The 25,622-nt window shown below is 36.1% G+C and overlaps 1 protein-coding gene across 7 annotated transcripts in view; it reads right to left on the reverse strand.

Annotated features, from left to right (window-relative positions):
• Window positions 1-25,622, reverse strand: part of LOC145674301 (uncharacterized) — a 209,987-nt gene that overhangs the window by 70,775 nt on the left and 113,590 nt on the right. The window contains exon 1 of one of the 7 annotated variants that reach the window (XM_081744168.1): window positions 7,025-7,128. The exons of the other annotated variants lie outside the window; for them this stretch is intronic. The gene's annotated coding sequence lies outside the window, so the exon portion shown is untranslated. Of the gene's footprint in view, window positions 1-7,024; window positions 7,129-25,622 lie in introns of those variants that run through there. 7 annotated transcript variants of the gene reach the window in all.

A 25,622-nucleotide genomic window follows, 5' to 3' on the forward strand; every position in this document is an offset into this window, starting at 1 on the left:
TGGAATGGTTCGTGCCGATTTCACATATTGTTGTTAGTTTCATTGTTAGAGGCCACCGTTGTTAAGTAAACAATCAACTTTATCTTTCGTACTTTCTAGCAGAAACTGACCAAACCTTACACACCCATTTAAGATTGCAGTATTTAGGGAATGGTACGTGTGGATTCCACATATTGTAGTTAGTTTCATTGTTGAAGGCCACTATTCTTAAATAATCAACTTTATCTGCCATACTTTCTAAAACAAACTGACCAAATTTGGCACACCCATCGGATTTGCACAGAGATATCTACTTAATGGTACAAGTCGATTTCACATATTGTTTTTAATTTCATTGTTCGAGGCCACCAATATTAAATAAACAATCGTTGGATTTCTCCATGGTTAAATAAACAATCAACTTTATCTGCCATACTTTTAACCACAAACTAACCGAACTTGGCACACTCATTTACTATTGAGATATCTATGGAATGGTACGTGTCGATTTCACTTATTGTTGTTACTTTCATTGTTAGAGGCCAGCTTTGTTAAATGAACAATCAACTATATGTGCCATACTTTCTACCAGAAATTGGCCAAACCTTGCACACACATTTAAAATTGAAATATCTAGGGAAACATATGTGTCGATTTCTCATATTGTTGTTAGTTTCATTGTAAAGATCACCATTGTTAAATAGACATTCGTTGGATTTCTACATTGTTAAATAAACGATCAACTTTATCTGCCATACTTTCTACCACAAACTAAGCAAACTTTGCACACTCATGAACGATTGAGATATCTATGGAATGGTATGTGTCGATTTCACATATTGTTGTTATTTCATTGTTGAAGGCCACCATTGTTAAATAAACAATCGTTGAATTTCTAAATTGTTACTTAACAATCAACTTTATCTTACACTCTTTCTACCACAACTAACCAAATTTGGCGCACTCATTTACAATTGAGACATCTATGGAACAGTACGTGTCGATTTCACTTATTGTTGTTAATTTCATTGTTAGAGGCCACCATTATTAAATAAAGAATCAACTTTATCTGCCATACTTTCTAGCAGAAACTGACCAAACCTTACACACTCATTTAAGATTGAAATATCTAGGGAAAGATATGTGTCGATTTCTCATATTGTTGTTAGTTTCATTGTTGAAGACCATCATTGTTAAATATACAAGCGTTGGATTTCTACATTGTGAAATAAACGATCAACTTTATCTGCCATACTTTCTACCACAGACTAACCACACTTTGCACATCCATTTAAGATTGAAATATGTAGGAAATATGTGTTGATTTCACATATTGTTCTTAGTTTCATTGTTGGAGGCCACCATTGTTAATAAAGAATCAACTTTATTTGCTATATTTTGTACCAGAAACTGACCAAACTTGGCACACCAATCGGATTACCACTGAGATATCTAGGGAATGGTACTTGTCGATTTCACATATTATTGTTAGTTTTATCGTTTTAAGCCACCATTGTTCAATAAATAATTGTTGAATTTCTCCATTGTTAAATAAACAATCAACTTTATCTGCCATACTTTTTACCACAGATTAACCAAACTTAGCATACTCCTTTACGATTTAGATATCTATGAAATTGTACTTGTCGATTTCACTTGTTGTTGTTAGTTTCATTGTTAGAGGCCACCATTGTTAAATAAACAATAAACTTTATCTGTCATACTTTCTACCAGAAACTGACCAAACTTTGCGTACCTGTGTAAGATTGAAATATCTATCCTATGGTTCATGTCGATTTCACATATTGTTTTAGTTATGTTGTTGGAGACTACCATTGTTAAATAAACGATTCACTTTATTTTCCATACTTTTTACCAGAAGCTGACCAAACTTGACATATTTACGATTCAGATATCTAGAGAATGGTACATGTCGATTTCTCATATTGTTGTTAGTTTCATTGTTGGAGGCCTCCATTTTTAAATAAACAGTAAACTATTTTCCATATCTGCTACCAGAAACTAAGCAAACTTTGCTTACCTATTTACGATTGAAATATCTATGGAATGATACATGCCGATTATCAAGGGCTAACAAGCCCTAGCCAAATTGTGTGTAATACATCAGTATGCGTTGGGATCAAACGATAATTATTCGTGATCATACGAGCTGGACAAATTCCGATTGAATTTGTTTTCATGGTGGCTGTGGTGGAGGGGCTAACAGGTCATCGGTAAATGTTATTGTTCGGAAAATGGAATAGTAAAAAAAAATAAATAAATAAATAAATAAAAAATGAACATATTTCAGTCAGAACTTTGTTGCGCCTGTTTTATAACCAGTGTGAACTAGTTGTGTGCCTCCAGATTTTTTTTTTTTTTTTTTGTCTCAGGTGGAGCAAGATGACCCCCTACAGCGTTCCTAGAATTACACTTCAAAAGCCCACAGTGTTCCTAGAATTGCACTCTAAAAGCCCCTCCCATACAACTGACCTGTGCTTCCCAGCAGACACCTCACATCTGAACTCGAGATTCTATGTAAGTTTGTCGGCTGTACGTACAAATTCAGAGAATAAACATTTATTAGGGAATGAGAAGTTCTCGAAATAAATTTGCAAGCTGAATATTTTTTCGCGACATAAGTGAAGAGTGATTATATACCCTTGAAGAGTACCCTGGAGAGTGAGAAAGCTCTAAGCAAAATAATCATTGAATAAATAGCAATGTAATCACAGTAATGTGTATATATGGCATGTTGTATTTCTACCAGATTGTCAGAGCACTAATTCTCTCATTTTTTGATGTGAGCGATCTCGCTATCGAATTTCCAGAAGAACATTTAAAAAAAGTTGTATTTAGGTCTATTCCATTTTAAACAAATGAAAAACGTTGCGTAAAAGAACTTTCCATGTTAAAATATTTGATGGGTAGAGTAGTTTGTGTGGGATTTGATTGTTATTGCATGTATCTATTGCATGCTGAATAGGTAGCTGGGAAAGCAGCCAGGATATTCATTCTGACGGTTGCAAGCCCGTGAAAATACACAGCAACAGTTACTCCAAGGGAGTAGATAATAGATAAAAATTCTTAAAACTACCGTGGGAGAGAGAGCCGAAAGAGGGTATAGTGTGAAAGTTTGGGCCGGAACTAGGGAAGTTCCGCCAGTAACGCAGAATCACCTGTATACAGCTCTCATTGTTAAGACACTAAAATTTTTCAATTACCCGTATACGGAAGATAAACATTACGAAACTATTTTTATTTATTTATTTATTTATTTATTTATTTACTTATTCCTCGGGGGGTAGTCTATCTCAGAAGATTACGATTAGCATAATTCTATGTTTCAGGAGTGCGCTTCGAACCCACCCCCCAGAGGCGGTTTTTTGGGCGGGCGAACTATACCTTGTCCGCAGGTCCACACATTAATTAAAGTATATGTAACACACATGTACGTGTGTGTGTGTGTGTGTATGTATATATATATATGTGTGTGTATATATGTATGCTAAATGTAAAATATTTTTGAACCAATGTTTCCAATCTAAATAATAGAGCCCCACGGCTCCAACTCGCCAAGGGCTCCATAAGAACAAATTCCGCCTGTGTCACCTTCTACACATCAGTGGCTATGCCCATAGTATATTCTATGATAACAATTGACTGAATGTGCTGTTCAAGTTTCACTTTCTTGGAAAGAGAATGCGTAAGACTCTCTTAGTGTTCCAACGAGACGGGACTCGACTCTTTGAAGCGAGACACGATACAATACGAAACGTTTTGTGAAATGTCTCGTTTCGTGTCTCGAAAAATACAAACACAGTTTCTGAATTTGCTTAAAAATTTATTAACTCGGAATAAATTATTTGCCTTCGAAATGTATACCATCTTTTATTATTTCAAATGATCGAAATAATTCAATGTTTCAAATCCTACAAAGAACAGGGAATACCTAAAGAATTTTTAAAAAATGATTCTTACAAACAGCTTTCACTTCCATTTTTCAATCGATTCAAGTTTAATTATTTTGTGATAGTGCTCCAGATTCAAACACAAATGTAAAGCGTTCATTGAGATCAGTGTTTCAGAAGATTTTATTCCGGGGGCAGGTGGAGATATCTACGTATAAAAATCCTGTTATAGAAGTACAAGTAGAAGTGGTAATTTTATCAGTAACTAACTATTGTTTCATGGTCTTTCTCGTTCCGAACCAAGACTAGGGATGCGCACGAGACAAGATTTGTGGCTGTCTCGTCTCGAAAATGTGCTGTAAAATTGATGTGTCGACTCGAAAAATGTATATTTTACTATTGGAAGAGCTGTGTCTCGACTCGAATTTTGTCAGGAAAATTCTGTCTCGACTCGTCTCGTGCGCATCCCTAACCAAGACAGAAACGTGTCAGCCTTTCTCGATACTGAGTTTTGAAAAGATGCTGATTTGACAACAAAATTTATCTCTTTTATTGTTTTATGATGTTATTCGAAGCTAAACCATTTTTTTAAATGGGAAAGTTACATAGGCCTCCTTATTTGTTGAAGTGGTGCCTGGGGTTCTGAAAAAAGGATATCAGAATAAATGGGGAAATATTGCCTTTCGACTGTACTGACTGATGTTTGTTTACATAGTAGATGAATATATAGAGAGTAACAAAAGGATGAGATATGCAGATTCTCCTGAAACCACATTAAAATTGTAGCAGTATTTGGAGCTTGTTATAAATGGATTTACTGGGGAACTAAAATAATTCTTGGAATTGATCATACAGTATTGATATAAAAAAAACATGGAAACAAGTAAAGACAAAGAACTGAAATCGTGAATTTGTTTTCAAAATACAGAAATCTCGAAGGAATATCTGTTTAGCTGACTTTAATTGTAAACGAATTTTGAATAAATTTGCATTCCCTGAATTCTTATACATAAAAAATAGAAATCTTTCTTTTAACGTACAAATGAGAGGCTTTAGGAAATTAGGCCAAGATAATTAAAATGATACTGTCCTTTACAAAATTTAAGGGGAATACCATGATCGAAAAAGCACGAGTCAAACTATAAAGGTCAATGGTAGCTTTTGTCATTTCTTACGACCACTATATGCACCTTATTGCGAAAAATTTATTCCTATTATAAAACCGCTATCGTTCAATAAATGTCAAATTTAATAGATCTTGAGAGATGAAATTGTCATTACATCTGTCGCATAATATATTCTAGCATTGGGACCCATGTCATTATATGACTTTCACGATAAGTGACAAAAAGAATATAAATCCCAAGTTCAAAACGTGAGGAAAGAAACCGGTTGTTCGCCCTTCAAATTATGAAAAATGTACCAAAATGGTTGAAATTATGATTTTGTATTTCTTTACGAGAAAGAAGAATAAAAATAAAAATTGGAGCAATTATGTATGTATAAGGCCACTATCTTCTTCAAGTTACTAAACTAACTTCAAGTGTTTCAACCATTTTTGACACATATCTCGAAAACTTTTAGTGAAATTAGAGGCAAGAATACGTGGTTGATAATGAGCTTTTTAATTATGCCACAATACTTTTGAACTTTACCTTATGAGAAATGGCATATTCCGAAAATAATTCAGTACCACCCTAACCTGAATTTTACCAAAAGATTAGCGAAAGTGATACGGTGTGCGTCGTCCAGGGTTTAATTCCCGGTGTGGCACTCAAACATTGCTGTGTTGACCAAACATCGAGAGAAAAGTTGAGAAACTAAAAGATAGCGGACTTCAATCTAGACAGCCGGCTACGTTGGGTGTAGTTGTGCTGACCACTAACATAAGCCCGCTGCAGACTCAGATCACAAGGGACTGTTGCGCCAGGAGTTTATATATATATTGGTGTTATTATTTTACCTTACCTCTCAGTAGCGTAAGGACGAATGGGCCTCCCCGCAAAAATGTTAAACGGACCCCCTCTATCCACATCCATGAGTCACGTAAAATTTACAGAGAACAGTTTTGACTTTCTATGTTCTATCTAGTGAGTCACAACTTGCTCATATGCAAAAAATGCACATTATTATTTTTATTATATTATTATTATTATTATTATTATTATTATTATTATTATTATTATTATTATTATTATTATTATTATTATATTATTGTGCTATAGTTTTCGTCTATTCTGCTGTACCAACCTCGAGAGTCTACGACATCCGACATTTTTAATGAGGTGTAGTCGCCCCACTTTTTGTTGTTTGGTTCGATGCTGGTTTCACTGTCCTTTTCCCACCTTTGAAATACATAAGCACGGCAGATCGCGAAAACTCGACAAGTCGCGCTGTTTCCGAAATGAACCTCCCAGCCATTTACTCGCCCTGATATATCGTCGTCCTTCCCCATTCAAGGCACAAGCACCACACTGATTAATCGAGTGAGATTCTTGTCACGTTTGGCGCGCGGTTGTGTTATGCCTTGTAGCTCTTATCTCTGCACAATGATTTCGTTCAAAAAGTAGCGAGCGGTCATAATGTTTTCGCTGGTCAGTATAAGTTTTGTTGGCATTTAATTTACTAAATAATCGCTCAGGTGTTACCGTCTTCACAGGTAAAAATGAGATATAGTTGTAACATCACATAATTTTTAACATCCTAACATTATAAAGTTTAACTTCGAAACTGAAATGGGCTTCTCAATGTTGCGGGCTCTGCAGGCCCTTTAGTTGCGCCACAGCATTCTCTCTACTCAGAAGGATAGGGACAAATAGAAAAATCAAAATTCATTCTGTCCATTTTTCAAGCATCATACACTTCAGGAAAAAAAATCATATAATACTGATATGTAAGAAAATATTGGTATTGTTTGTTTTCTGTATACAAAGAACCATTTAGGTTTTTTTATCTCATATTATGGTAATAATCAAAAAAAAAAAAAAAGAAAGAAAGAAAGAAAAGAACTTCATGTGATAAACGGACGAAAAGAAATTTGTGAACGCGATGCGAATGACGTTCTCTGCAACCTAATTCACGTTTTTCGTACAAAAACTCTATTCCTACATGCAAAAAGAAAAGATTTCTGTTACCCGTCAATGGTTGAGATTTTGCCCTGCGGCTGAACAACACGGCTTGTAAAAATAGACTCTGACTGACTGCAGGTGCACGAAGGAAAGGAAAAAAAACTGTTGGATTCCTCTCCCCGCCCACTTCAAGTGTGGATATCCTGGACACATTCAAACTGAGCGGTACGATCTTTCAGTTCTTTCCAGTAGAGGTGCCAGCAGTGATTGCTAAATGAAAAAGTGAGCATCTGGTGGCGAAAAGGCGAAGTGCTCGGACAAGGGGGTGGGCACAGTAACCTTAAGCAGTTCAAACAAGATAAATGGTAAGAAACATATATCAGAAGAAAGCATTTCTCTCTTTCCCCTCACCCCGCTCAAAAAAAGAAACTCATAAAAAGAAAAACTTGCATAATATAAAATTTTCATATAAAAGCCTAACAGCACAAAAACAAATATCTACACGATACGAAAAAGAGACAAACACAGAATAGGGGACACCAGTGGCGTAGCAGACTTGCGGCCCTCCCATGCAAGATAAAGAGGTGGGACTCTAGTTGCAAACCCCATTGTCATAATAATAATAATAATAATAATAATAATAATAATAATAATAATAATAATAATAATAATTATTATTATTATTATTATTATTATTATTATTATTATTATTATTATTATTATTATTAAAAGGTCGTTTCCTTTTCAAAATCTCTGACTCTGCCTCGGAGCGATCATGTGTGCACCTTTTGTCAATAAGCGGTCCCAAAGGCCAAAAGTATGGAAATCTCCAAGAGAGAGAAACAAAAAACTTTCTTATGGTAAATTCTAGTTCAAAGTTCGAAGCACTTGCTTTTGCACGTGATTTTTTGTTTCTTTTTTCAGGGAACAGAAACGTTGTGGCGCCTAAGAAATTACACCATATAATATTGCAAATTTGCAAGTGGATGTATTTACATTGCAATTTTCGGTATTATAATAAAGATATTATGATTAGAAAACAATATTGCAAAAAGTAAGTTTAATTTCTTCATCCATCGCAAGTCTTAGGGGCCCCTTGATACCTCGCCGCCCCACCCCGAATATCGATATCGAAAATTTAGAATGATAGATTCATGTCAATATATTTGCGATATCGAATGTTGATATATGATAATATAAATATCAACGATAGCAATATATCGACATATCACAGGCCCAGGCTCCGAGAATGATGCTTGGAATACACTGGAATCAACAATCAAATTCTAAATGAGTTCTCCATTTCCGTATCAAATGTTAAGGGGGAAGGGTGTGAACCCGAATAGAAATTTCAAAAAAAAAAAAGTTAAGATAAAAGTAGGTTTTTCCATTTCCCCCGATGGAAGCGAATGAAAATATTGTTTAGTTGTTGAGATGTGCAAACTGAATGTGAATAATAAGTGTTCATTCACCCATACTCTTGTCCAGAGGCGGATCTACGATGGACATCTGGGAGCTCGGTGGTTTGTAATAATGCTACTTAAAGCTACTTTTAAGAGCTCCAAACTCAGGAATGGGTTTTATTTATATATAAAATAAGAAAGATTCCCCTTCTGGGGGGCAATCTACCTGACCGACCCTGCTCTTGTGTAGCAAACTTAGAAGACATTTACTTCGTGTCTGCTCCTGACGCTGCTGATCCTGCTTTCTAGGGATAGGCAGATGCAAAGTGGAGCAAGTTTTATTAGAAAATTGACTCGAAAAAGATTCTCCAATTGAAGTACAGTAACTTACTGTAACTTACATTTTACCGCAATAACTTTGTTTTTGTTATGTATTTTTTGGGATGTTCATGAGAGAAGGAACTTACAAGAACACATCCGAAGTGTAACACTCCGATTTTGATGAAATTTGGCAGGTAGATACTACAAACAAAATAACCGAATAGGTGTTTTTTTTATTTTCTGCGGAAAAACGGTTTTAGGGGCAAAAGCAAAACCCAAAATTTTAAAAGTTGACACCCGAATGGCAATAACAAGTGAACCAAAGTGAATCAAATTGTGCGCAGATGTTTCAGATGTAATATGAGGGAACACGGGTTTCGTATTTTCCTGAAAAAAAAAACGGTTAGGTGGAGCACGGACCCCTCTAAGCATTTCATCACGAAATGTCAAAAGTGGTAGTAACAGTATGTCAGATGTGCGTAAAGGACATGAAGAATTGCAACCAAATTTTGTGTATGGAAAATATGCAAAAAGTAAACGAATACTTTCTATTTTCTGCGGAAAAAGTTTTTTGGTGCAAAAGCAGCCACCCAAAATTTTGAAAGTCGACGCCCGAAAGGCAAAAAGAAGTGAACCGAAATGAATGAAATTGTGCACAGTGAGGGAATACGGGTTTCATATTTTAGTGGGAAAAAGGACTGGGTGGGCACTGTCCCTTCCAAACCTTCGATCACGAAATACGAAAAGTGCTAGTAACAGTATGTCAGATGTGTGTAAAGGACATGAAGAATTGCAGCGAAACTTTGTATATGGACAATACGGAAAAAATAAACGAAAGCCGGTCTTTTATTTATTTATTTTTTTTTTTTTTTTTTGCGAAAAAACTGTTTTAGGGAGCAAAAACTCCCACCCAAAATTTTGAAAGTTGACGCCCGAAAGGCAAGAAGCAGTGAGCCGAAGTGCACAGATATTGTAGACATAAAATGAGGGAATACGGGTTTCGTATTTTCCTGGAAGTCCATTTACCAAAGTCTGGTTTCCTCTTTTAGATCTATTCCGGACTTTAAAGAAAGTAATACAAGATAACAAATTATAAGTGTGCCAGTGTGACATTGCTCCGTACAATCGGTAATGTATGGTATTCTAAATCCAAAGATCGTTAGTTCAAATCCTGTTATGGGATATTTTTGAAAACGCTTTGTGCATCGCTATTTTGAGTTTTCTGGGTTATTCGTCGTTACTATTGGTGAAATCGCATTTATAATAATAATAATAATAATAATAATAATAATAATAATAATAATAATAATAATAATAATAATAATAATAATAATAATAGCGCATGTCATTACTATTATTCGCATGGGACAACACAATCCTCTTCATTGTTTTTATTCTTCACTCACTTAAAATTAGATTTTATATGAAACGCACATGGTCAAATGGGTTACATTTGTATGGTAGGTCTCATTCGTTATCTGTACGTCTAGCCGATTCTCCAGTTTCGCAATATCGCTGTATCCATAGTTGAGCAGTCTTTGCAAAGCCGTAGCTAGGGGACTCAAGCTCGGTGGTTACCCCGGGCGCTAATACCAAGTGGGCGCCGAACGAGCAAGAAGAAAAGAAAAGTGTTGGAAATGAGTAAACGGCGCGTCGCTCCAAAAAGTATTGGCGCCCTATTAAATAAATATGGTTGCAAAGAAGTAGATTTATTAAAAGTTTTTCTGCTCGTTTTGCACGAAACCCAAACGTTAAGAGTCACAATAAGTTTTTACTTTTTATTTAAAGAAAGTAATTATATATGATTTGTTAATAACGATGTGATATACAAGGTACCAAGTAATTCTTATATTGTTCGCAGGAGCATTCTCAAAATCATAAACGGTCAAATTTTGAAATACATGTTCGGCGTCTTCATGGTGATGATTTTGCTTAGTTAAACACACTTCTCTACCATATCGGATTAATCACAACGGTGAGAATGAAAATATGAAAATGAGGGGAGTGAAGAGATATACGTAAGCTTCTATTTGCGCGGGAATGTTAGAATTGAATGTAAACAATGGGAATCGTAACATTTTCGAACTTGAAGCAGCTGTAATATAGGGGTTTAAGGAGGGCTCAAACCTTTCAAAATTTTGACTTTTGTGTGCATTTAGCCTAATTTTGGGGGGTAATTTTAGGAATTTTAATATGAAATACACTCATGTTGAGTTTGGACTTCCCGAAATAAATTTCTGCCTACGCTACTGGTCACAACTTAACGAATTTCGTCTTTTCGAAAGACTGGTCACTACCAGTGATTTTTTTTATTCCGTTGGTATATGAAATACTTCCAATCTGAATGAATTTGCTGGGATCATTTCTGCATCAACTACTTGTATCACCAGGATATTTTTGTGTATGTATATCTAGTTGTGTGATATTTTTATCTATCTACACACATACAAAACATATACACATATGTGTGTATATGTGTGTTAGTGTATTTTAATATGTTAATTAATAAGTAACTTTGAATTCAGAACTTTCATAAAAACTTTCACTCATTAAGAAGTAATTACTCTAATTTCAAACATATGCAGTAGCCAAATTATATTTTGGATTTTAATTACAAACATTAAACATATTGTTCATCTTGACTGATCAATATGGAGAAATTCCCAAAGGAGGTTCCTTCTGAATTTCCGTTACCTTTCAAGAATATTTGCTATCGTAAAAGAATCGAAATGAAAATATTTCTATGGTCACATACAGAATAAAATTTCAGAAGTTTACAATTATTTCTGAAAATTAATGGTGTACCCATTTCGAACATTTTAAAAGACCATAGTTTCTAATATATTGAAATTTCATTTTTTATCGATAGTATGAAATGTTGTAAATTGTTTAAACAGCATGGAGAAAATTGCATTGAAATCCTCCTGCAGTAGTTAAACCGAGTTAGACATGGACTTGGTGCACGCTGGTAGTGGCGTTGGAAAGTTCCGTGTCTCCTGAGCATAATGGTGATGTAAAAAATCGGTTCCCGGCCATGAGGCACCAGAAACTGGTCCCAAAATTTTGAATATGGGTCTTTTCTATATGCCTATTAAACATGGTGACGTTGGAAAGGTTCGGGTCGTTTGAGCACAGCGGTAATGTTAGAAATCAGGCCATTGCCTCAAAACCCCAGAAATGGGCCTTCGAAATTTTGGGCTATTTCTCTTTTAAGCATTAAGTTGTTGGATGCAGATGGTGGCGTTGGAAAGCTCTGGACCCTCTTAGCACATAGGTGATGTCAAAGATGGAACCCGGGACCTGAGGCCCAGAAATGTCCAAAAATATGGGCTCGGGTCTCCTATATTCGTCTATGAAGCAAGATGTTGGAAGCAGGTGGTGGCGTTGGAGAGGTCTTGGTCCCTTAAGGGTTGCGCTGATGTCAGAAATCAGATCCGGGTACCAAACATTTGGGTTGTGATGTATACCTTTGCTGCGGTTCAATCTCAGTATTTGATTACGCGGGATAAAACCATCAATACAGCTATAAATATTGTTCCATCTTGCGCAACCAGGTATTGAGATTGAGCCAATTCGGGAGCTCATTTCTGGAGCTTTGAGGCCAGGAATCGATTTCGGACATTACCCTGTGCTCAAACGACTAGGATCTTTCCAATGTTACCATCCGCGTCCAACAACTCCATGTTTAAAAGGGGAATAGAAATGATATGCGTCTAAAACTTTGGGACCCAGTTTTTTGGGATTCAAGGCTAGAGATCGATTTCTGACATCACAATTGTGCTCAACGGATCAAAACCTTTCAAATGTCATCAACTTCGTCCAACAACTTCATGTTAAATGGTGAATAAAAGGGACCCGAGCCCATAACGTCAGGACCCCATTCCTTGAGCTTCGTGGCCTGAACCTGATTTCTGACATTACTACTGCACTCAGGAGACCCGGACCTTTCCAACGCTACCACTCGCGTCCACCAACTCCATGTGTAACACGGTCCCCTTGACGTAGAAGAATCGGCTCCATGCTTATTTCATAATTATTCTCCAAATGGATTTGTATACAAGGTAGTTTTGTTAAGTTTAACAGCAGATCTAAAATAAGCCTCTTGAGAGCATAACGATTGATTTTGGCTGTTGCAATGGTCTGTCCAAGCAGCTTGGTAAAAAAAATCAGCGTAGCATAACAACAAAAAGATTTTTCTCTTATATGTTAAAAATAAAAGCACAGAAAGAAAAAGTAAAAGGTTGGTAAGGTGACTGTCGGGGGACGCCGAATTCTACTTCGCCTCGGGCAACGAAATTTCTAGCTACAGCTCTGATCTCCAACACTTATCGGTCTTTCAGTCTCATCCCTTACCTACATCAACGTTGTTTGATTAACCTGTTATACCAAAACGTTTGGAAAGAACCCGTGAATGTGACTTATTGATAGCTATGCAATATATTGACAGAATGCCAGTCTTCAGTTTAGCAACGAAGCTGCCCTTAGGCGAAATATCACGTGGTTCTCTACTTTTGTCCCTGCCCTGTAAATCGTAACATTGTGTTTATGGTAAATAGAAACAAGGTCAGTTGTTTAGTTCTTTGTAGATCAACTGGTAAGACGTTTTTTTCTTTTAAACAAATCATGTTTGCCAAATTGCTGTTTGAAGCCATTTCACATTATAAAACAACATATCCAGATTCAGAGAAGCCCACAGAAATTTTAAAGGGTGAAAAAATATCTTTATTATTCAGATGCTTTATTATTATTATTATTATTATTATTATTATTATTATTATTATTATTATTATTATTATTATTATTATTATTATTATTTACCAGATTTAGTAGAACAGCTTCTCTTTGTTGATAAACATCGTAATTTGGTATTTATTAAAAGTAATATGACTGGGTCTAGAGACAGAAGAGTGGGAATCTTATTGCCAGATATAAAAATGAGAACATTGTTCAACAATGACTAGGAATTAAATAAACAAACGTATTGATTGTACCATTTTAAAAGAAAAATTAGTATAATTGCAAAAAATGCATTCATTGAAAAACTCTGGGGTAGTAAGTGCACCCTCTTAAATCCGCTTGAGAGCGTCTGGGTCCAAATTCAAGTAAAGCTAAGGTACGGGAGAGCTAATTTCGATTTCCAGTGGGACCTCATGGGGATTCGGGTCCCACGTTAATATGTAGGTCCTCGTCTCATTTAGCCTTGCTGCTGAAAGGGACGTTAAACTCAAAATCAACTCAAGTAAAGTTAAAAGAACGACAAAGTTTTCACCTCTTTTGGCGAATGAAATTCTATGTTAAATGAAACTACATATCTGATAATGGAAACGTCGTCAGAAATACAGTATCCAATAGAGCAAACATTTCGTGAAGGATTTCTCTCATGATAAATAAACTTATTGCAAGTCGTTGAAAAAGGTGGTAATGCAGAAATGCTATTTAATCGCGTGTGAACTTGTGGCTTCTGGAAGCGCAAGTTGTGACCACACATATTTGCATCCTTGATCATCATAAAATAAAAAAAAACAATTTATATTTCATAACATTCACAGACGGAACGATCAAACACTGAACCTATTGAAAACTTAATACGTAATATTTAATGAGTGATTGCACTTTTTCTTGTAAAGCTCATGGTATAGGCTATCATAATATAAATTATTACTCGTGTAGTGTGTGCTAATGTTTAGAAAGATGAATTTCTTTATAAAAAAGATTGAAAGGATTACGGTGGTCTCGAATTGCCGCGTATAATACATGTAATTTATTAACCTGTCTCGTAATCCATTTTTTTTCTAAAGTTAACTGATGCACCGAACGTGTCTCATTAACTAGCTTATCTATTTATTAGTATTTTTCTACTTACTTTTACTCGCTTTTTACTTGTTTAACTTGATTTTTCAATAACCTAGAACGACTGGGACACATATACAAAAACAGTTAAATTTCAGGACAGTTAAATTTCAAAAACTCTCCCACACGGAATCGAACCCGGGACCTCCTATACCAAAGGGTCACGTGCTAGCCACTAGACTACAAACTCGGCCACAGAGTTAGGTTATGCTCTTTACACTTTTTCATGCTATCTAAAGTATAGGCTAATCTTCAATTCACATTGCCGATTTGGGTTTTCTTACGAGAATTGTTATATTGCAACTTAATGTGGATGTAGAGGGCCGCGGTGGCTCAGTGGTAGAGCGTTCAACTCTGGTGCATGCGGTCCTTCGTTCGATCCCAACTCGCGCCAAGTGAACTTTGTGGTGGACAAACACCGTGTGCGTGGGTCTTCTCAGTGGTACTCCCGTTTCAGTCACATTCTTCATTCCACCATTTTCTTCATTTCTCATCATCACTGTCTCCTTTAGCCTAGCCGGCATAAACGTGGGACGTAAAATTTAAAGAGATTTCATTTAATTTGGATGTACTATCCTGAGTTGATTAGCATTCAAGGACTTGGCAGTACTATGTTGGTAAGAGATGAAAGTTGCTATTGAATTCTATTTTTCGCTTATTTCTTCTTTATTTCCCATTACTTTTGTATAAAATTTTAAAGAAATATTAGTTACTAACTTCTTTCTTTCAAGAACAGTCAAAGAAAAAAATATAAGTAACGAAACAAGTTATTGCGGAAAAATATGTTACAGTGTAAGAGCAGTTTTTCTTTTTAACACAGTTTTACCTGGAAGATCTAAAATAGTCCCCATCAGCATCGACGAAATTCTGTCAACGTTCTAGAAGGCCATGCATTACTTCGCTGTAGAACTTGTTGGGCCGTGAAGCGAAGAAGGTATCAAGTGCATTTTGCTGCTCTATTAAAGATTTGAACTGGCGTCCTCTAGGGTGATTGTCCACGGAACAGTCCTACTAGGTTAATTATAATGTATTTCGAATCAGTACGTTTAATGAACACTACCGAATTTGCAACCGAACGACACAGAAAAAAGGGTGTGTGTTAAACTTTTGGCATGATCCTAGATGGTCTCGGAACTCTACAGTGTCACTGGAAATTGAGTATTTAATTTGACCACCAAGTTTACTATTCATTTTGAAAGTGACTTAATGAATCTTTCAAGTATTCTCTATATATTCCAATAGTTCTGAAAAAATATTAAAAAACAAACGCTATTTCCATATTACTGATGGACTCCTGGAAACGAAACTTTATAATTTTAAGTTCTTTTAGTACGTCGAATATTTTTATCTGTGGTCACTTTTCTTTCTCTTCTTCTGTCTCCTTTTCTCTCTCTGTCTCACTTCTCTACCTCTAACACATATCTATTAGATTCAATTTTTCATTGAGAAGTGTTTAAGTTTCTCCCTACATTAATTATGAATCTCGTTTCGTCTCATTTTTATTCTTTTACTTTGTTGATACTAATACATGTATATTTTGAAATTAGAATTGTGCTCATGTTGTTGATTTTAATGCGGGAGAAAGGAAACGAGAAGAGAAAGGGGTGGTCTTTTTTACCAGACACGATTATGGGATAAGAAGGGGTATATTGGATGGTCTAGCTGCACGGTGCTAGCTGTCACACTATTTTTTTGTTGCATAAGTTCAATAACTCACCATTAATACAATCAACCAGAAGTGTTTTTGTAATGAAGAAATAACAACATGAAATGTGAAATCTCTTTTAACAAACTGTTGAGATTTGAAAGTCGACAAGTTTTACATTTTTGGGTACCGATTACCTTGAAACACCAGTAGCCACAATTATCCCGAGATAGGTAGCTTATATTTAAAAGAATGACATTCTCAGCAAAATGCAGAAGTCTTTTAGTCTGAGAGAAAAGAAGGAATGAAATCTTTCATTTCTAGTTCTATTAGTCTTGTAGCTCCGAGTCTGTGACAAAAGTACTGATAGAAATAAGGACAATGAATTATGAATATTTTGTAGAACATTCCAGTTTAATATCACAGGAGTTTCGTCTTCCGGTTTGCTTAGTTCTGAAAAAATACAGAATATATTGCTATACTATGTAAACTACTTGTACTGTCGCTAATTTGTCATGACAATCAGAAACAGAAGTAAAAGGTAAATTACAGTAATGGTTTTCTATTAAGGGGGAAGTATAAGTAGTTTTATTTTAACAATTTTTTGCCTTAAAATGCTTGTCCAGGTTCATCCTTTTCTACTTCAACCTTGATTCGGAATTGGAAGAACATAATTATATTTTGAGTGTTGATTCTGGTATATATCAAAAATAATTTCTCGGATCTAGGCCTGTACGATATGTCGATATATCGATATCGATATTAACACATATCAACGTTCGATATCGGAAATATATCGACATCAATATATCATAATCCTAAATTCTCAATATCAATCTTCGGAGAGGCGAGGTACAGGGAGCCCATAAGACTTGTGATGGATGATTTTTACGATAATGTTTTCTAATGACAATTGAAGACTTTGGTGCAAAAAAACCATCAAGTGTAAAAATTGAAAGTGTAAAGAAGATATCTTCACAAAGGTTTCTCTTCATCCGATTTCTTTCGTACTTAGCACATATATACTAGACCGAAAATAAATCGACAGGTATTTTTTCTTTCGGAAAATAGGTTTAGTAGGGCAAAGGGTCCCTTTTCAAAACGGGGTCCCCTTGATTAAGAGGACCACATTAAAGAAACGAAACTCTTCCGATGCACAGATGACTTCAAAGTAGAAAATGTTAGTTTTTGTCGTTTTAGCGACAAAAGGATTGAAGAGTCAATGCCCCTTCGAAATGCCAAAGACCCCGCACAATCCTGACGGAAATTGGATTTCGGTGTAACTGCTTGAAACCGTGGTATGTTGTAGATATGGTGTTCCTGAGAAGAAGTCTCAATGGGCACAACCACAAATCACTGACCGTTTGGCAACTACAGGGCCACATTTTTGCAAACAGCAGAAGGTAACGTTATTTTGGATTTCGGTGGAATTGCTTGAAACCGTGATAGGTTGTAGATATTATGATCGTGAGAGAGACTCAATTTGCACAACCATTTAATCACTGACCGTTTGGCCACTACAGGATCACTTTTTTAAAGGAGCTGAAGATAACAATATTCTGGATTTCGGTGGAATTGCTTGAAACCGTGATATGTTCTAGATACTGTAATCCTGAAAAAAGGCTCAACAGGCGCAGCCGCCAATGAATGACTGTTTGGCCACTGGAGGGCTACTTGTTTTTTATTTTTTAATTAGAACAGAAGGTAACGATAATCTGGATTTCGGTGCAATTGCTTGAAACTGTGATATGTTGTAGATATTGAGATCCTGAGAAAAACTCCCAATGGATACAACTACCAATCTGTGACCATTCGGTACATACGGGGCCAAATTTTTTAAAACAGCAGAAGATAAGGATACTCTGTAATATTGGTAGAATTGTATGAAACCCTGAAAAGTAGTATCCCACAACCCGGAAAAGAGATGGAGAGAGTAGGGACCAACATCATTTAAGAATAGACAACATTCAGATATTCATATTTGCGGTTCAAAAGAAAACCCTGGAAAGCCCTAGACAAATTTTCTCAGAATAACTACATATACAACATATCAGAGTTTCATTCAGTTACACCGAAATCAAAATATCGTTATACCAAGCTGTTTAAAAAAAAAAACTTGATCTGTAGTGGCCAAACTCTCATAATTCGATGATTGTGTCCTTTAAGAGTTTTTCTCATGATAAGATCATCAATATATCTTAGTTTTACTCAACCTTACCGACATTCAGAAATCGTTATACTCGGCTGTTTTCAGGAAAGTAGCCCTGTAGTGACCAAACGATTAATGATTTGTGGATGGGTCCATTGAGACTTATTCTCAGGATTACAATATTTACAACATATCACGGTTTCTGTCATTTTGACCGAAGACTAGAATATCACTATTTCGACTCAGCTGCTTTCAAAAAAGATGTTTCGTAGTGACCAAACGGTCAGTGATTAGGGGATGTGCCTATTAAGACCTTTTTCTCAGAATCACCATATCCACAACATATCACTGTTTCAGTCATTTTTACCGAAATCCACAATATCACCATTTCGGTTACTTTCAAAAACTGGCCTCGTAGTGGCTAAACGCTCAGTAATTAGTGGTTATTATGCTCATTAAGAACTTTTCCCAGAATCATTATATCTACAACATATCACAGTTTCTCTCATTTTTACCGAAATCCAGAACATAAACATTTTCGATTACTTTCTAAAATGTGGCCCTGTAATAGCCAAACAGTCAGTGATTAGTGGTTGTGCCTATAAAGACCTTTTCTCAGAATCATAAGATCTACAACATATCACAGTTTCAGTCATTTTTACCGAAATCCAGAACATCACCATTTTCGGTTACTTTCAAGAAGGTGGCCTGGTTGCGGCCAAACGGTCAGTGATTAGTGGTTGTGCCTATTAAGTCCTTTTCTCAGAGTTACAATATCTACAACATATCACAGTTTGTCATTTTTACTTAAATCCAGAACATCAACACTTTCGGTTACTTTCAAGAAAGTGGCCAGGTAGTTGCCAAACGGTCAGTGATTACTGAGTGTGCCCACTGAGACCTTTTCTCGGAATCACAAGATCTACAACATATCACAGTTTCAGTGATTTTTACCGAAATCCAGAATATCACGATGTTCCATTACTTTCAAAAAAATGGCCAAACGGTCAGTAATTATTGGTTGTGCCCATTAGGACATTTTCTCAGAATCACAATATCTACAACATATCACAGTTTCAGTAATTTTTCCTAAATCCAGAACATCACCATTTTCGCTTAGTTTCAAAAAAAGTGGCCTCGTAGTGTCCAAACGGTCAGTGATTATTGGCTGTGTCCATTAAGACCTTTTCTCAGAATCACAATGTCTACAACATATCACAGTTTCACTCATTTTTTACCGAAATCCAGAACATCACCATTTTCAGTTACTTTCAAGAAAGTTGCCTCGTTGTGGCCAAACGGTCACTGATTAATGGTTGTGCCTACTAAGACCTTTTCTCAGAATCACCATATCTACAACATATCAGTTTCAGTAATTTTTACCGAAATCCACACTACCATTTCGGTTACTTTCAAAAAATGGTCTCGTAGTGGCCAAACGGTCAGTGATTAGCGGGTGTGCCCATTAAGAACTTTTCTCAGAATCACAATATCCACAACATATCACAGTTTCACTCATTTTTACCTAAATCCAGAACATCAAAATTTTCGGTTACTTTCAAGAAAGTGGACAGGTAGTGGCCAAACGGTCAGTGATTAGTGGGTGTGCTCATTGAGACCTTTTCTCGGAATCACAAGGTCTACAAGATATGTTTCAGTTATTTTTACTGAAATGCAGAACATCACAATGTTCCGTTACTTTCCAAAAAGTGGCCCTGTAGTGGCCAAACGGTCAGTAATTATTGGTTGTGCCCGTTAGGACATTTTCTCAGAATCACAACATCTACAACATATCATAGTTTCACTCATTTTTACCTAAATCAAGTCCATCAACATTTTCGGTTACTTTCAAAAAGTGGCCTCGTAGTGTCCAAACGGCCAGTGATTGTTGGCTCTGCCCATTAACACCTTTTTTCAGAATCACAATGTCTACAACATATCACAGTTTGTCATTTTTACCGAAATACAGAACATCACCATCTTCCGTTACTTTCAAGAAAGTGGCCAAACGATCAGTGATTTGTGGTTGTGCCTATTAAGATCTTTTCTTAGAATCACCATATCTACAACATGTCACAGTTTCACTCATTTTTACCGAAATCCACAACATCGCCATTTTCGATTACTTTCAAAAACTGGCCTTGTAGTGGCCAAACCGTCAGTGATTAGTGGTTATGCCCATTAAGAGCTTATCTCAGAATCACAATATCTACAACTAACACAGTTTCAGTCATTTTACCTAAATCCAGAACATCAACATTTTCGGTTACTTTCAAGAAAGTGGCCAGGTACTGGCCAAACGGTCAGTGATTAGTCGGTGTGCCCAGTAATACTTTCTCTCAGAATCACAGTGTCTACAACATATCACAGTTACAGTCATTTTTACCTAAATCCAGAATATCACAATCTTCGGTTACTTTCAAAACACTGGCCTCGTAGTGGCCAAACGGTCAGTCATTAGTTATTGTGCCCATTAAAAACTTTTCTCAGAATCACTATATCTACAACACATCACAGTTTCAGTAATTTTTACCGAAATACATGCCATCAACATTTTCGGTTACTTTCAAAAAGTGTCCTCATAGTGGCCAAACGGTCAGTGATTATTGGTTGTGCCCATTAAGACCTTTTCTCAGAATCACAATATCTACAACATACCACAGTTTTAGTCATTTTTGCCGAAATCCAGAACATCGCCATTTTCGGTTACGTTCAAAACAGTGGCCAAACGATCAGTGATTAGTGGTTGTGCCCATTAAGACATTTTCTCAGAATCACAATATCTACAACATATCACAGTATCAAGCAATTCAAATGAAATCCAAAATAACGTTAAGTCCTGCTCTTTACAAAAATGTGGCTCTGTAGTTACCAAACGGTCAGAGATTGGTGGTTGTGCTAATTGAGACTTTCTCTCAGGATCACAACATCTACAACACATCAGTTTCAGCCATTTTCAGTGAAATCCAGGATATCACGATCTTTGGCTGTTTTCAAAAAAAAGTGGCCCTGTATTGGTCAAAAAATTATTGATGGTGGTTATGCCAATTAATCCTTTTTTCGGAATATCAATATCTACAACATCATGGTTTTAGTCATTTGGCCCTGAAACTCGAATCTCGTTTTCTTCGGCTCTTTTTTCAAGAAAGTGGCCTCGTGGTGGCCAAACGGCCAATGATTTGTGGTTGTGCCCATTGAGACTTTTTCTCAGGAACATCATATCTACAGCCTAACACGGTTTGAGGCAATTCCACCGAAATCCAATTTCCTTAAAGAGTGTGCGGGGTCCTTTCCCATTTCGAAGGAGTATTGCCTCTGCAAAACTTTTCTCTCAAAAACAACAAAGCCCGTATTTTGTACTTTAATGTCATCTTTGCATCGGCAGTTTCGTTTCTTTAATTTGGTCCTTTTGAATCAAGGGGACCCTTTGCCTCCCTTAACCTGTTCTCCGAAAGAAACAAACAAAAAAAACGCGTGCATTTTTTTCGGTCTGTATAAATGTGCCAAGTTTGAAAAAAATCGGATTAAGAGAAACCCTTGTGAAGCTATATCCTTTATACTTTCACTTTTTGGATTTGACAGGTCGTTTACCTTAAGGTCTTCAATTTCTTTATTACCTCAAATTGCATTGTAAATAAATGCACTTGCAAATTTGCAATATTATATACTGTAATTTCTTAGCCGATACAATTTTCAGTTCCCGAGAAACAAGAAAGCACCTGTAAAAAGCAATTCTTCGAAGTTTCTCCTAGAATTTATCATAAGAAAGTATTTTTTTCCTCTCAGAGAGATTTGCATCCCTTTTGGCCTTTAGAGCCACTCATTGACAAAAGGTGCACACATTACAGCTATATGCAGACATGTTCTTAGGTAGGGTCACAGATTTGGAAAGTAAACGATTTTTTAATAGTAGTAGTAATAATAATAATAATAATAATAATAATAATAATAATAATATTCTTATAACAATTAGGTTTACAACTAGGGTCCCATCTCTATCTTTCATGAGAGGCCCGCTAGTCAGCTAAGGCATTGGTGTTCCTTATTCTGTGTTTGTCTCTCTTTCCGTGTCGTGTGGGTGTTTGTTTTTGTGCTGTTAGGTTTTAATATTAAAACTTTACATTATGTAACCTTTTTCTTTTTTCACGAGATTTTCTTTTGGAAAAAGGAAAGAAACTGCTTTCCTCTTATGTTTGTTTCTTACCATTCACCTTGTTTGAACTTCTTAAGTAAGATGATTTTGTAACTTTTATGTTATCCATTGCCCTCACGATAATAAAATGTTGTCTTAAAAATTTATTTTATTCTCTTATTTGCGGTTTGCCACACTGTTATATTTGTAACAAAATTGAGGTTTGGTACAACGCCTTTCGAATTCGCAACCAACCCAACTGCCGAGCTTTTTGGGTTGCCTGCTATTGCAGGAAAGGAAGAATTGCAGGTGGTAATGCACTTTTGGAGTCATGTATACATGTCCATTTACAAACACGAGTGAAGGACGTCTTGGTAAAAATCGGCAAGAGGTATTATAAAGAAGAGATTTTTCGATTATTTTTCCAATATTTTGCACTGTTTGCAAGATTTGAACCTATTTCCGGTTGGAGTTTCTAACTCATGTATGGTCAGTAAGTAATAGGTAATATGCATTTAGTATGTAATAAGCAAATACATTACACTCACAATTAATTATAATCTAAGTGATATAGGGTGTTCAATGGGCAAAACACTCCATACAATAAAGATTCGTCTTAGACTGGAGAAATGGTTATGCTTTGTTTTTCATTATCATTTGCCCATGAAACAAAACGCCTGAGAGATATAGTACTCCCATTTACAATTGTGTGGTATTGGAAGTGTAACTCATAGGATAAGTTATTTTTAAATTTAAACACTTCCAGTGTACCTCTAAAAATGTAATAAAGAAATAACAGCCATGTTTTTTTAATTTTCAATTCCAACTGGACAATCTACACAAAATTTGGAATCGATCAGTGAAGATCAGTCTCTTGTACTTGTGGTTTTCGAGATCTCATTGTCGAAAGGATTGGGGACAAACATATAAACCTAGCATTTTAATATATAGACTAGCTAGACCAACGTTCTACATGCTTGGTAGCTATACTACATTCATCTTACATTTGGCTTAATTTCTCCGCTAATCAAGTGCGTGCAAATAATTCCTGTTGTTACAAAATTACACATAGGGAATGTAACATTTTACATGAATACATACAGTGATAGAGTACTATCTACTATTTCATATAGTGATACAATGTACTTTCCCGTAATTTTCGAACTAAAGCATATATATATATATATATATATATATATATATATATACAAGGGCGGATCCAAGGGAGGGGCTATAGGGGCTGTAGCCCCCCCCTTGACGCTTAGATATACACTGGATAAAATGGGCTTCAATCCTGCTTTACACTGGATAAAACGGCAAATTATGGTTTAGCCCCTCCCTTGATCATATCCTGGATCCGCCACTGTATATATATATATATATATATATATATATATATATATATATATATATATATATATATATATATATATAGGGTGTAAAGAAAGGTTGTTTACAGCGCTTGGGAGGTGATTCTACAGATGAAAAAAAAATAAAACTGTCTATGTAACACGATGTCCATCGCGGCCTCCTAACCGAGTTACGGACGTCCAAAAGGGTGGGAAAATAAACATTGAAGGCTAATTCTGGGAAGACGACAAGAGATAGAAGGGCGGTGTTAGGCTGCCCACACAGACTCTCAACATGGACTACCCAAAGATACTAAGATAGAAAAAATGAAATGAAATCTTTGAGTTGGACGTCCCACGGTTATGCCGGTGAGGCTAAAGGAGACGGTGATTATGAGTGATGAATGAAATGGTGGAATGGAGAAAGTGGGAGGAAACAGGAGAACCCCGAGAAAACCCACGCACACGGTGTTTGTCCACCACAAAGTTCACTTGGCGGGGCTGGGATCGAACCCGGGACCCCAAGCGCCAGAGGTGAACGTTCTACCACTGAGCCACCGCGGCCTCTACTAAGATTAGATGTGTACAAGGCGAGCGCAAGGGATTCCCCAAAGGATGCGAAGCATGCCGCGGACGTTATGAGGGCAAAGTAAGGTGAGAGGATGTATGTCCCTTGCGCTCGCCTTGTACACATCTATCTTAGTATCTTTGGATAATCCATGTTGAGAGTCTGTGTGGGCCGTCTAACACCGCCCTTCTATCTCTTGTCGTTTTGCCAGAATTAGCCTTCAAAGTTCATTTTCCCACCCTTTTGGACGTCCGTAACTCGGTTAGGAGGCCGAGATGGACATCGTGTTACATAGACATTTTTACTTGTTTTCATCTGTAGAATCACCTCCCAAGCGTTGTAAACAACCTTTCTTTATAACCTATATATATATATATATATATATATATATATATATATATATATATATAATGTTCATTTATTATGTACCCAAAATTCACTGGTGAAATCCTCTTACCTATACAAATAAAAAAACATATGGACAAAGGGAGAAAACCGCGTTGTTTGAAAGTTATACGATGCCGAAAACGAGGAAAGTGTAACTTTAACGCTGCCTAGCTCGAAAACTATAAAACATATTAAAGGCGGTTAATGAAATATCGCAGGAACTAGTACACTCTCTATGTTTCAGAGTTAGATCATACTGCCGCAACGACTTTTACAGAGGGAGCTGGGGTATCGGAACCCTGATTTAAGCACGGATAGTAGAAAAGAAGATATGTTTTGATAGGAAATGACTAATTATCGGTTTATTAAACTGTTATGTCATGTACATGAGTATTATCTTTTGTAAATTTCACACTATCGCTAATTTTAAAATATGCAACTATGCAACCACACGTAACACAGTTTAACATCAAAGAAAAGTTGTTGCGAACACTTGCAAACCAATTTTCAACGTTAAAAACCATTTGATGACGGTCATTTAAGCTGGAAAAAGTCATCAATTAAAAGATCATGAACAAATGATTTCAGAGATACATAAATCCGATGATTTCAGAGATACATAAATCCGAAATGTTTCAATACGGACATCAGAGCAAACGATTCAAAAAGCTACTTAGCGAAGTGCGTAGGTTCTGCAGCTCAGAAGAATGTTACATTTATGTTCACAAAGTATACAAGTTTATATGGGCCAAAATGAGCATGGAGAAATTATTAAGGACAAAAACAAAAATAGTGTATTTAAGATGACAGTTTATTCTATTTGTGTGAGTATGTACAGTACATATAATCTAGAACAGAGT

The sequence above is a fragment of the Thermobia domestica genome, chromosome 17 (genome assembly GCF_964235325.1).
Source record: "Thermobia domestica chromosome 17, izTheDome1.hap1.1, whole genome shotgun sequence".
NCBI lineage: Eukaryota > Metazoa > Arthropoda > Insecta > Zygentoma > Lepismatidae > Thermobia > Thermobia domestica.